The following is a 12,268-nucleotide window of genomic DNA, read 5'->3' on the forward strand; positions in this document are numbered from 1 at the left end:
CAGACAGCATGTCAATATTTTTACAAGAACATGTAGTGATGAAGTCAATTTCTCCTCTAATTTGCACAATGAGAGATCGACATGCATATATTAGCTCTCCGTGTACATTTAAGGGCCATATATGCTGCCCTGTTCTGAGCCAATTGTAATTTTCCTAAGTCCCTCTGTGGCACCTGACCACAGGACTGGACAGTAGTCCAGGTGCAACAAAACTAGGGCCTGTAGGACCTGTCTTGTTGATAGTGTTATTAAGAAGGTAGAAACTAGGGCCTGTAGGACCTGTCTTGTTGATAGTGTTATTAAGAAGGCAGAGTAGCGCTTTATTATGGACAGACCTCCCTATTTTAGGTACTGTTGCATCAACATGTTTTTACCATGACAGTTTACAATCCAGGGTTACTCCTAGAAGTTTAGTCACCTCAACCTGCTCAATTTCCATATTATTAATTTCAAGATTTAATTGAGGTTTAGGGTTTAGTGTATGATTTGTCCCAAATACAATGGTTTTATTTTTAAAATTTTTATATTTAAATTTGCCATTTTTATATTTATATTTGCCACCCGATCTGAAACTGACTGCAGCTCTTTAAGTGTTGCATTAATTTCACTCGCTGCAGTAGCTGACGTGTATAGTGTTGAGTCATCTGCATACATAGACACAATGGCATGTCATTAGTAAAGATTTTAAAAAGTAAGGGGCCTAGACAGCTGCTTATGTTGGAGAGGCTTCCATTAAAGAACCCCCTCTGTGTTCTGTTAGACAGGTAACTCTTTATCCACAATGTAGCAGGGGGTGTAAAGCCATAACACACACGTTTTTCCAGCAACAGACTATGATAGATAATGTCCAAAGCAGCACTGAAGTCTAACAAAATAGCCTCCACTATCTTTTTATCATGAATTTCTCTAAGCAAATCATCAATTATTTGTGTAAATGCATGTTGAATGTTCTTCCTTATAAGCGGGTTGAGAGTCTGTTTGTTTACTGTAAAATAGCATTGTATCTGGTCAATCACCATTTTTACCAAAAGTCTAAGGGTTGGTAACAGGCTGATTGGTCGGCTTTTTGAGCCAGTAAAGGGTGTTTTTCTATTCTTGTTAGCGGAATGGCTTTAGCTTCCCTCCGGGCCTGAGGGCACACACTTTCTAGTAGGCTTAGATTGAAGATATGGCAAATATCACCACTTTAAAATCCATTGTATTGTACTGAAAAAAAAATGAGTAGACTCCTTAGATGTGTGCATATGATCCTTACTTTTAATTGAATGTATCCCCACCTATAATTGTTGTGTATATGGAGTCAAGGTGTTGTGCCATATGGAGGCAAGGTGAGACATGATGGTATAGTGGTATATTTGACATGATGGTAAGTAACATACCTTTTGTAACACAGTAATTAATGTAGGCCCAGGAGACCCCGCTGCACATTGCTGCCAGGGGGGAGGAGGGGGAAAGGTGGCTGAGATGCTGCCGAAGAGCGGGGCTGATGTCAACGCAGAGCACGAGGTTAGAGCTCTCCCTTCACTGTGGCCAAAGATGAGTGGGCATATCAGAATCTGAAAGCAAGGCTGTTTGATTGTGTTCCACATTAACTTTCAGCTTCTCCGTCTGTGTTTCTGCCTCTCTTTCTCTCTCTTCTCTCTCTCTTTCTGTCAGATTGGGGAGACAGAGATGCATGTTGTGGCTCACCATGATACCAAATGATAAGACCCCTGATAGAGGAGGGAAGTGACCTCACCAGGAGATATTAGGTAAAGTACAACACTGCTTTTCTGTGTCATACCAGTGTAACATTGACATATAATACACCACGTTTTGTGTGTGTGTGTGTGATAGGCTGGAGAGAACCCTCACTGTGTCGCTGTGCGACACTGTCACGCCCATGTGGTGGAGGAGATCCTCACCTATGTGTCCGAATGAGAGAAGCTGTGAGGAGGCCCAGTGCTGTGTGAGCCAGGGCAACAAGGTGAGAACATAAAGATGGACAGAAATCTCATCTTTGTGTCTGTGCCATTAGGTTGTCTGTGACAGCACAGGCAGCACCATTGAGGCTATCTCCCTTTTAAAGTAGTAGTCAAGTGTTTTCTTATTTTGTATGTGAAAAAACATGAAGCTAATATTGGTGATTTACCACCACCTGCAGTGCTGGAGTCCTGAACCAAATATTGTGGTATTCATGTATTGTGGCCACTAGATGGCGGCTATATACCCTAAAGCTATTTGCAACCATAGGCAACCCAATTTGAAGAAGAACGCAATGCTCTGATGTATTGGCTGATCACTCCCAACCCATAGGAATCCCCACTTAGTTGACTACTTTAAAATGGTGGAAGCTCACAATGGCAATGGCCATGCTAAAACGTGTTATATCCATCTAGAGATCTCTATCTATCTCTATGGATGACAATGACAGACACATGATGATGATGATAATAATAATAATTTACGCCATTGTGCAGAGTCTTTTATCCAAGCGACTCACAGTCATGCGTGCCTACATTTTCATATTGGTGGTCCCGGCGGGAATCAAACCTACAAATCTGGCGTTGCAAGCGTCGTGCTGACTGAGCCACACTGGACCAGAGGATGGGATAGCGTTTCTATTATAGAAATAGTACTCTGATCGTTTTTCTATTATATAAATGTTTTACCTACAAGGATTCCCTACCAACTATTTTGTCATAGATCTTATGCCCCCTTAGGATCCACTCTACCTATCCGTTCCCTATTATAGAAATGCCAGCATAAACTCATAAATAAAAAATATTAGTGTATTTCACATTCTATTTCCAGTTTGCATTTTACCTTTCTGTTTTCACATGCATGTCACTTTATTTCTTGGTTTTGGAGTATGACGTCATCAAGACTCTGATCGAGTATGACGCAGAAATCATTGCAGTGACCAGAGTGGTACAGTACAAGGAACAGTCTGATATCTTGCGGGGGACAATGCTCATGATTTGTGTCTTTGTATTTGTGCGTCAACAATAAGTTTTAATTAAAGGGATACCTCGTTCAAAAAATGATATTATACTATGAACTTTGTTTGTTAGTCCAATGTTAATAAGATGCGTGTCAGAAGTCTAATTTTCAAGATAGAGCACTTTAAGTACAGAGAAAAAACTGTTCTGGGGTATATTATTGGCCTGTCCAAGTACATGTATGTTATTGGCCTGTCCAAGTACATGTATGTTATTGGGCTGTCCAAGTACGTGTATGTTATTGGCCTGTCCAAGTACATGTATGTTATTGGCCTGTCAAAGTACATGTATGTTATTGGCCTGTCCAAGTACATGTATGTTATTGGCCTGTCAAAGTACATGTATGTTATTGGCCTGTCAAAGTACATGTATGTTATTGGCCTGTCCAAGTACATGTATGTTATTGGCCTGTCCAAGTACATGTATGTTATTGGCCTGTCCAAGTACATGTATGTTATTGGCCTGTCCAAGTACATGTATGTTATTGGCCTGTCCAAGTACATGTATGTTATTGGGCTGTCCAAGTTCATGTATGTTATTGGGCTGTCCAAGTTCATGTATGTTATTGGGCTGTCCAAGTTCATGTATGTTATTGGGCTGTCCAAGTACATGTATGTTATTGGGCTGTCCAAGTACATGTATGTTATTGACCTGTCCAAGTACATGTATGTTATTGGGCTGTCCAAGTTCATGTATGTTATTGGGCTGTCCAAGTTCATGTATGTTATTGGGCTGTCCAAGTACATGTATGTTATTGGGCTGTCCAAGTACATGTATGTTATTGGGCTGTCCAAGTACACGTATGTTATTGGGCTGTCCAAGTACACGTATGTTATTGGGCTGTCCAAGTACACGTATGTTATTGGCCTGTCCAAGTACACGTATGTTATTGGGCTGTCCAAGTACATGTATGTTATTGGGCTGTCCAAGTACATGTATGTTATTGGACTGTCCAAGTACATGTATATTATTGGGCTGGGGTCACTTAGAAATGCCATGGGAGAGTTTGGGAATGCCATGGGAGAGTTTGGGAATGTCATGGGGAGAGTTATGGGAGAGTTTGGGAATGCCATGGGAGAGTTTGGGAATGTCATGGGGAGAGTTTGGGAATGTCATGGGAGAGTTTGGGAATGCCATGGGAGAGTGGGAATGTCATGGGGAGAGTTTGGGAATGTTATGGGAGAGTTTGGGAATGTCATGGGGAGAGTTTGGGAATGTCATGGGGAGAGTTTGGGAATGTCATGGGGAGAGTTTGGGAATGTCATGGGAGAGTTTGGGAATGTCATGGGGAGAGTTTGGGGATGTCATGGGGAGAGTTTGGGGATGTCAGGGGAGAGTTTGGGGATGTTATGGGGAGAGTATGGGAATGTTATGGTGACAATAGGGAGAATACAGTATTCGGCACAGGTCAAAAAGTGATTGATGAGGTATTTTATGGGTCACGTGGTTATGCCCATATATGTACATCCTGTCCGAAAGTTCTCACGCTATCGAGTGAGTGTTTATGTAACCTGATAGTGCAGTGGTTCTTAACCTTGTTGGAGGTACTGAACCCCACCAGTTTCATATGCGCATTCACCAAACCCTTCTTAATTGGAAAAATACAATTATTTTTTCAAATTCAAAACATAGGTATATATTTGACTGGTGCACAAAATGAACCGTGCATCAACATCACTGTGTTCAAAGAACAAAATCATCAAAACATGATTTTCACACAAAAACAAAAACATAATAATGAATATTTACTGCAAATCAGTGTGACTTCTGCTGTTGCCTTTCAGAGACCAGTTCAGAAATGCGCGGCTTCACCTTGGCAAGTGCCATTCTCATGTCATTTTCACAACAAAGTCTGTTCCTTTTCTTCGTTTTTATGTCCAGCATCCTCAAAAAGGATTGCTCGCAAAGATATGTTGTAACAAACGGTATGAAAATCTCCAGAGCTTTCTTAGCAATAACGGTACGTTACCATTTGTTGACACCAAAACGTTGAAAGTGTTGTTGTTCTGAAAAGTTGCTGTTGAACCTGGCTCTGCTGAATTTCAATGATTTCATTGAGGTATTCATCATTGACATCTGTTGTCTCAACACTAAACGTGAACGGCTGTCTCACCCATGCTGGATATGACTCTCTTGTAGGGAAGTATCCGTCGAGAGACTTTGCAAGCTCATCTAAGTGCGTGGCAATTGCTTGCTTCAGTTCCGTGAGTACAGAAATGTTTCCGATTCCAGATACATCTTCGATCTTACTTACACAGTCGTCCAGCAGGGGAAAGTTTGCGAAGTTATTGTTCTCTGTTCGTCGTTTCCATAACGGTAGCTTTTTTTGAAAAGCCTTCAGGTTTTCCTCCGCTTCGATGATGTTGACTCCACAGCCCTGCATCTTTAGATTGAGATGATTGAGAGCTGCGCAGATATCAGCCATGTACGCTAAAATGAGAATGAACTCAGAATTTTTGAAGCAATCTGCATGACAATGTTGGTGCTCTTGCAAAAACAGAGCTAATTCCACACGCACAGCGTGTCCCCGAGATAACCACCGAACGTTAGAATGGTACAGAAGTACCTCGAATTCAGAGCCCATTTCTTTACACAGCTCACTGAAGATGCGATGCCGCAGAGCACTAGTTCGCACATAGTTCACGCATTCCACTACAATTTTTAATACTTCTGCCAGTTTTGGAGGCAAGGTTTTTGTTGCCAACGCATGCCTGTGCAGAATACAATGCGTAACACTGATGCATCGGCTTTCACTAGCGCACCAAAACCAGACTTTCTTCCCAGCATGACTGGAGCTCCGTCCGAACAAACTGCAGAAACCATATCCCACGAAAGATTGTTGTCTTTGAAGAAGTCATCCACAAGTTTCTTCACATCGGCTGCCTTAGTTGTTGTTGTAAGAGGCTTACAAAATAAAACATCTTCCTTTATCACGTCGTCTTTCACATAACGCACGAATACAGCAAGCTGGCTTAGATTGGAAACGTCTGTGGTCTCATCGAATTTTGCCGGGCTTGAAATCAGATCTGCAACTACTTGAGCCAAGATGTCTTTGCTCATGTCCTCTATTCTGTCGCTGATGGTGTCATTTGAAAGAGGAATTTGGGATAACTTAACTTCAGCCTCTTTTCCCAGCATGGTATTCGCCATCTTCAACACAGCTGGTTTTATGAGTGTTTCACCAATGGTGCGTGGTTTGCCCTGCTTTGCGATCAGGTAAGCAACTTCGTAGGATGCTGTGAGGATCGGTTTGTTGATGAGTACAAAGCCGAGAACAGGCAGAGTAGCCTTTTCATCGAATCTGTCTCTCTTCACCTTGAATTCAGCGAGCGTTGTGTTCTTGTATTTTCCATCTCCATGCAGCTTAAGAAAGTGTTCTCTTAGTTTTGCCGGTGCTAGACTAGAATTGCTCAACTTGGCATTGCAAATCATGCAGTTAGGACACTGACTCCCATCACGTTCCGTTATACATGTGAATCCATATTGTACATATTCGTCCGACCATTTTCTTTTTTTGCTCGACATAGTAAGTATGAAGGGATTAAAATATTAAGAAAGAAATCACAAGACGTACCATCACGACAGTCACAAGTCGACTACTGAGCACACCAAATTCCCTGCAGCACAGATAGGCCAAGCGATGTAGCGTGATCACCTGCAGCCAATGATGGCCAAGCGGGGCGTGTCATCACGAATCATATGAATCGGATGTGTGTCTTGACCTCCGCCGAACCCCTGAGACTGACTCACCGAACCCCTGGGGTTCGATCGAACCCAGAACCCAGGTTAAGAACCACTGCACTAGAGTGAAAGCACCGCCAGCATTCAAAAGTGACCAAAACATCAGCCAGGAAGCATAGGAACTGAGAAGTGGTCTGTGGTCGCCACCTGCAGAACCACTCCTTTATTGGGGGTGTCTTGCTAATTGCCTATAATTTCCACCTGTTGTCTATTCCATTTGCACAACAGCATGTGAAATTTATTGTCAATCAGTGTTGCTTCCTAAGTGGACAGTTTGATTTCACAGAAGTGTGATTGACTTGGAGTTACATTGTGTTGTTTAAGTGTTCCCTTTATTTTTTAGAGGAGTGTATATATATTGAATGAGAGGAGGGGTTATTGTTAAATGCTTCTTTTAAAAAAAAATGTATTTATATGTTAAACGAGAATGGACTAGGGACCTATATAATAACCCCAAAATGTTATGGATAAAATCATATATATTATATTAGATTTTGTGTGTGTTATGTAGTTTGTGGGGAATTGTTCGATATTACATGTTAGATATTCCTGCACTGGAACTCTCTTTCTCTTTCTCTCTCTCTCTCTCTCTCTCTCTCTCTCTCTCTCTCTCTCTCAATGTATAACATTTCACACAAATATTTAACAATGTTTCAATGTTTTGTATTGCAACAGGTATGAAAGACAATGACATCCAATTTTTAGAGAATTATTAATATAATGTGTTACATAGTGTGCATCTGTGATAACTTTATGTAAAAGAGCCTCTCTCTCTCTCTCTCTCTCTCTCTCTCTCTCTCTCTCTCTCTCTCTCTCTCTCTCACACTCTCTCTCACACTCTCTCTCTCTCTCTCTCTCTCTCTCTCTCTCTCTCTCTCTCTCACACTCTCTCACTCTCTCTCTCTCTCTCTCTCTCTCTCTCTCTCTCTCTCTCTCTCTCTCTCTCTCTCTCACTCTCTCACACACTCTGATTGTTATCTACGATCGTTGGAACATCTTGATTAACAATAAGAGGCACATATACTCTTAAATATCCACTCAGCACAACCCTTGGAGCAGGGTTCCTCTCTAGTTTTAATCCTAGGTGTAGGACTTCTAGGGAGTATTTCCTAGATACTGTGCTTCGGCATATGCATTGATGGGTCTTAGATTCTTAGACTGGGTATCTGTAAAACACATTGTAACAACTGCTGATGCAAAAAGGGCTTTTAAGAAATACATTTGGTTGATTTACAGATTTGTATTATTATAAAAATAATATAACCAATATTATTATTATTATCATAATCTTTATTATTATTATTATGTTACAGGTGGGACTTCCCCAGAAATGTCAACGTCTTGTCAAGTGCTCAAATCTGTACAGCAGCCCCAGACAATCACGTACAGCAGCTCCAGACAATCACGTACAGCAGCTCCAATTTACAAGAATGGGTTTACAAGGCAGTGATGAAAACAGTTTATATGAGCGCTAATTCAAACATACTGTTGTTACAAAATCACTTCTCATTGTGTACATTTCAAGCTTTCACAAACATAAAACAACTATCTAGTTAATGTTTCTCGGACTAACACACTGTTGAGTTTCCTGTTTACTAAAGAACAGTCATTAAGACAAAACACAAAGAGTTGGAATATAATCTGTATACATGTCATTCTATACTGAAAACAGGTACATTCTGAAACATTTTGATGATTGTTGATGTGATAACACATTTTTTATTCATCTCTCAATTTAGGATAATACCGTTTATTTTTACTTTACTTAAATTGTATTATTAATGTAGTCTCATACCATGCTAATCCACTACCAAGCAATGTAAACAGATGTGGAATTAACCTCATAACAGGTGTGTGTCTTTTTGGATCAAGAATTGATCAAGAATACTAATAGGCTTGATCAGATCCTCTTTCATATGTAGGCATCATATAATGCACAGCCACATGCAAATCCATAAACTCCACCAATAAAACATTGAAAACCTTAACATGACTACTTGCAATGTCATTATTTTGGTCACCATCCATTAATGGTTGAATTGTGTTATTGTTCTTTGCACCGAGCTTCCAATGGCTGGAGCCAATCAACGTGGTAAATTTAAAAGACCCAAATAAAACATATGTGAAAAGATGTGGTCAAACTATTAAACTTTGCTGTTTTGTTTTTTGTTTTTGTTACAACAACCAGGTCTTCCTAACATTTGCCATAACTAGTAAGCTTTACATCCTGAATGTATATGGCTCCCAAATATGCACCTGGGAACACATGGGAGGGGTGGGACCACATTGAGCCAAGAACATAAGAACTATGTTAGAACTCCAAAGTAACAGGATTCTGAAAGAGGGGGATTAGAACCCCAAAGTAACAGGATTCTGAGAGGGGGATTAGAACCCCAAAGTAACAGGATTCTGAGAGGGGGATTAGAACCCCAAAGTAACAGGATTCTGAAAGAGGGGGATTAGAACCCCAAAGTAATAGGATTCTGAAAGAGGGGGATTAGAACCCCAAAGTAACAGTATTCTGAAAGAGGGGGATTAGAACCCCAAAGTAACTGTATTCTGAAAGAGGGGGATTAGAACCCCAAAGTAACAGTATTCTGAAAGAGGGGGATTAGAACCCCAAAGTAACAGTGGTAAGAACAATCATAAAGGTAATTTCAGAATCAGGTTTGGTGGGGTAATAACTTTATTGAAACCACTATTCACACTATGTGGATTATAAACATGTCCAGACATAGAGAACCACCACATCAAGGTGTAACAGGGATGAATTGCTATTCAATGTACAAAAGTTTTCTTCTGTAACAAGCAATACGCATTAAATATGTTTACATACATCCATGACTGAATGGTTTCACAAACTCCTTTAAAGGTTTTGTAAGTAAGTTGTAACAGGCCTCATTCAACAGTCTGAATTAACCTAGAGACACCAAAACATCCATGTTTAGAGAAGCTTGGAGATTATTCCACAAGTAAGGGGCAAAGAGCTGATTTACCTAACTATGTACAGACCAAAGGAATTTACAGAGTTAGCAATCCCTGAGACTGTGTATGATAACGGCAACTCTTACCTCTAACGGTTATTGTAGATGTTAGCTACAGAGGGAGTTTACAGTATGTAAAAGAGCTTTATAAAGGCAAAGAGAGCAACAAATTGACCTACTTGACATCAAAGAGGGCCTGCCTACTTTATAATAGAGAATGCAGGGATGTGTACTGAACCTGTACCCATAATAAAACAAGTGCTCTATGGTCAAATGCATCTAAAGGCTTTAATGAAGTGGCAGCTGCATTCATCTAGATGATTTCACAATAGTCTAGGACCAGTAAGAGCATAGATTGAATTATCTGCTTTGTACTATTAAGCGAGAGGCCAGACCTATTTCTATAGAAGAAGCCCCTTTTTATATTCAACATCTTAATTAACTAACTCATCAATATGTTTTTTAAAAAGACAACTTAACGTATATACTGATACACCGTACTAGGTACATACACTTCAATCATTCAAATCATTTTTGTGTACTCTAGAAAACAACATATACTTAGTTTTACATGTATTCAATGATCATTTAAGGTCAATAAAGATTTTCTGCAAAATAATGTGGTTCAGATAGATCATGTTCTGCAGGGCGGGCGATAGAGTACACAACTGTATCGTCTGCGTACAGGTGCAGGTAATACTTTGTTATCATTATATTTATATATTTCTGACAAAACAATATATTAATGTATAAAATATAGTTGTTCATTAGACATTCTAACATATAACACAATATCTAGATACTAAAAAATGTATATGCAACATTTGAACAACAATTTCGACCCCCCTCGGGTTATGATGTATATATGATGTATATAAGATGATATATATAATATAACATTGGCCATTTTAGTATTCCTTTTTTATTTTTATGTTTATAATCCAAAAGTATATTTTTAGAGAGGAGGGAAATATTGTTTATGTTAAACTGTAAAGAACAAGAACCTTTGGTGAATCAGAGTCACTGATGTTTTATATATAGTACCACACATATACAGAAGGCTCGTTCTGACAATAAACAAGAAGCTTTCAAACGAGGATGTCAAGACAGATCCGTACTGTAGTACTACACTATTACACTGTTATGTACTACTAATGTACTAGTATCTAGGATGTTAAGGAATATCTATAGGGGGGAACATATACATGATATAACACATTCCCCACAGCATCTAAGGCTGCATACACTGACACTGACATTGTATTATGTTATGTGACAATAGCATAAGTATGTGTAAACTATACAAATACACATTGTTTACCCTAAACAGATGCATCAAATGTTCAAACCCATTCCACAGTTCAACAACGTCGCAACACATCAATCACCTTGACAGCTTTAATGTAAACACAGGCTTTACCCTAAACAGATGCACTATCGGGTTACATAAACACTCACTCGATAGCGTGAGAACTTCCGGACAGGATGTATATATATGGGCATAACCACGTGACCCATAAAATACCTCATCAATCACTTTTTGACCCGTGCCGAATACTGTATTCTCTCTGACAATAATAAAAACTATGCCAGATCACACACTAATTACACTGACACACGACAAACCTAACACCCCAATTCCATTGTGGCTGGACCCCACCCCACTATGCCGCCAAAGCAGGCTGTCTGGGCATGGTGTAACGGTGGGTGAGTGATGGGTGTGGAGTCAGACGCAGAGAGCAAAAGTAAACGGGGGAAACGCTTTAATGTCCTCTACAAAGTAACAGGTCCAATCATGGGTGAAGCCCTAAACACAGGTGCAAACAAACCCAAAACCTTAGTTACAAAACCCGGACAGCGAAAACCCAAAAGACAACGATACACCACCAACGTAACAATAACAACAAGCCCGCACAAACACCAGCGGGCTAAACGAACTTAAATAACACCCATCCCAAAACCCCAACAAGGAACAGGTGAAAACAATTAGACAAAAACAAATGAAAAGGAAAAAGGGATCGGTGGCAGCTAGTGAAATGAGCAGGAAGGGGAGCCACCTTCGGTGGGAGTCGTGACACATGGTGCGATTCCCGGTGGAGTGGGTCCAGTGTAGAGTGGTGGGGGGGGGACGCCCCTCAGATTTGTGAAATGTAGGGTGAGGGAGAGCTTAGTATGCTTCTCTGTGTGTGGAGTAAAGGTGGTGTAGAGTTTTTTCCCCCTCTGGTTGAATGTGACATGCTGGTAGAAATGAGTTAAAACAGATTTAAATTTGCCTGCATTAAAGTCCCCGGCCACTAGGAGCGCCGCTTCTGGATGAGCATTTTGTTGTTTGCTTATGGCCTTATACAGCTCATTGAGTGCAGTCTTAGTGCCAGTATCAGTTTGTGGTGGTAAATAGATGGCTACGAATAATATAGATGAAAACCCTCTTGGGAGATAATGTGGTCTACAGCTTATCATGAGGTCATCTAACTCAGGCGAGCAATACCTCGTGACTTCTTTAATATTAGACATTGTGCACCAGCTGTTATTGACAAATAGACAAACACACCCACCCCTCGT

The 12,268-nt window shown here is 40.3% G+C and overlaps 1 long non-coding RNA gene across 1 annotated transcript; it reads left to right on the top strand.

Annotated features, from left to right (window-relative positions):
• The first annotated feature begins 1,661 nt into the window (after nt 1–1,661).
• On the top strand, nt 1,662–8,697 carry LOC115129066 (uncharacterized). Its single transcript, XR_003863595.2, has 3 exons — nt 1,662–1,751; nt 1,837–1,966; nt 8,036–8,697. It is a non-coding gene; the product is annotated as an uncharacterized LOC115129066 (long non-coding RNA).
• Nucleotides 8,698–12,268: the final 3,571 nt, after the last annotated feature.

The sequence above is a fragment of the Oncorhynchus nerka genome, linkage group LG4 (assembly GCF_034236695.1).
Source record: "Oncorhynchus nerka isolate Pitt River linkage group LG4, Oner_Uvic_2.0, whole genome shotgun sequence".
NCBI lineage: Eukaryota > Metazoa > Chordata > Actinopteri > Salmoniformes > Salmonidae > Oncorhynchus > Oncorhynchus nerka.